Source organism: Leptonychotes weddellii, chromosome 1, assembly GCF_054177405.1.
Source record: "Leptonychotes weddellii isolate Sample4059 chromosome 1, ASM5417740v2, whole genome shotgun sequence".
Taxonomy (NCBI): Eukaryota; Metazoa; Chordata; class Mammalia; order Carnivora; family Phocidae; genus Leptonychotes; species Leptonychotes weddellii.
The window spans coordinates 55,777,185-55,779,310 of NC_138369.1; the positions used below are offsets into that span (position 1 = coordinate 55,777,185).

Below are 2,126 nucleotides of genomic sequence, written 5' to 3' on the forward strand. Positions count from 1 at the left end.
TTTCTCCTGGACGTTGAGTATGCTGTGGTCTTTACTCACATGAGAGCCCCAGGGATCACAAACCTCCACTTTCAGAGCTTCAGTCTTAGGGAGTTTCCTAAATGGAAATAATTTCATGTAATATCCAAAATGGGGAAATTGCTAAGATTGAACCTAGTTTGCAGTTACAGAAGATTCTCAATATCTTCTTTTATAGGTGAATTAAGACATTTCTCTATATTCTTGCCAGATTTCATTTTCAAATGTTGCCTTTGTGTTACTGTTCATAGATCATGGGGCAAAGGTCTAGATAACTTGGGTTTTATATACATCTCTTTTTTAGCAATGAAACTACAGTTTGGGTGGGACATCACAAAGCAAACCTGGAAAGCAGATAAGATGCCGAACCTTTATGTGTATAACAATGCTTGCACTTGGGACTTTAGGGTCTTTAAAGTCTTTGTCCCAAACGATCTGAAAGATATCTTCCGGTTGTATATGTCTATAGTGGTGCCTCAAACTCCTTGTTCACATATACCCTAAGAGAAACTTGAAAAACATTGCACCTAGGCATTTTCTTATCAAGGTGGATGGCATAAGTTCAAGAGGTGAGACAAATCACACAAACACATTTAAAATCTTTACTTGCATCCCACCTGCTAAGATTCCATTGCTTAAACTACGTGACATGGTCAAGTCAACGTCAAAGGAGTGGGGCAATGCACTCCCTTTACTGCAAGGGTGATGAGTGAACAATTGAGAACATAAATCCAACTGATCATTTTTTTTGAAGGTTAGACAATTTATTGAGAGCCTCCCTCCCCTCCCCGCCCTCTCCGTCTTTAGGTCACTTTTTCCTCTTGTAGACCTTGTATGCTAGCCCCAAGAACATGGCTGGGGGCAGGGCATGGTTCGAGGAGGCCCATCAGGTGGCTGTAGCTGTCTACGTCCTACCGCATGAACACAGCTGACAGGTGCAGCTCCTCCTATAGCGCCTTCACCCAGGGCCACCTTCTCAGCCTCCTTTTGCCCATAACTCTCCTGAAGGATCTTGCACTGTTCTAGAGAGGTCCACTGAAGACACTGAACCACCAGCCAACTGCATTTGTTGTCTGGAAGTCTGTGTCAATCTTGTCTGTCACACTAGGGTCCCCAAAGAGATCAAGGGAATCATCCTGAATCTGAAAGAACTCCCCCATCTCCAGCAGGATTTTCTTGGTGTTGGCATGCTTTTCTCCCTGTCTATGCCTGCCATATCCATGGCAGCAGCCCCAGGAAGATAGAATGAATAGAAAGCCGTCTTGTTCTTGACAATAGATTTATACCTCTTTTCAGCGAATGTGCCAAGATCCACATTACCCTGGGGGGCTGTGATGAGGTCCAGGGTCTGTCTGATCTCAGTCTAATAGGAACTCTGTAGGAAAAGCTCAATCAATTTCAGGTAACAGGGCTACTCCTGGCAGTAGAGATTCAGCAGGTGGTAAATACATGCTTCCAGAAACAAAACATCTTTGATGGTATCCAAACCTATGCCTGGCTTCTGATATGAGCAGATCTGCCCCTGCCGGGTGAGGGATGAATCCATGATGTCATCTGACACCAGGAAGAAAGCTTGGAGCAGTCCCACACACCAGCCCACAGTCAGGGCCTGCCGGGTGCTATCAGCATCCTGCTTCCTTGACTCCACCAGCTCCTGAAAAGCTATCAGCACTGTCAAACCCCACTGGTACTTGCCTCCAATAGCATTGTACTCCAAGACCTCTTAAGCCAGGCAATTCCATCTCCTGTCTCTGGGTGGCCCATGCCATCCTCGGTCAGCACCTTGACAATCTGGGAGAATTGCTGGATGAAATCCTACTTTGCTTGGGCATAAGGGTTCAATTCCTGGTCTCTATCCATTCTGAGGTAGGAGTAAAGTGCTCTGCTCCTGGATGCCAGCTCTTGGTCTACATCCAATTGATCATTTAAGATTTAAAAACTTTCTTCTAATTGAGTTATTATAATTATTGCAAACAGATATCAAAACACAAAAATATATTACAATTTCTGAAAAATAATTGTTAAACATAAATAAATTTTTATAGGAAACACATCTCTTAATGATACGAAATTTTTAAAAATATGTCCTATATCTGGGCATAACTATT

General features: G+C 43.4%; 1 pseudogene; it reads right to left on the reverse strand.

Moving 5' to 3' along the window:
* Nucleotides 1-826: 826 nt before the first annotated feature.
* Nucleotides 827-1,920, reverse strand: LOC102744074 (farnesyl pyrophosphate synthase pseudogene; annotated as a pseudogene).
* Nucleotides 1,921-2,126: the final 206 nt, after the last annotated feature.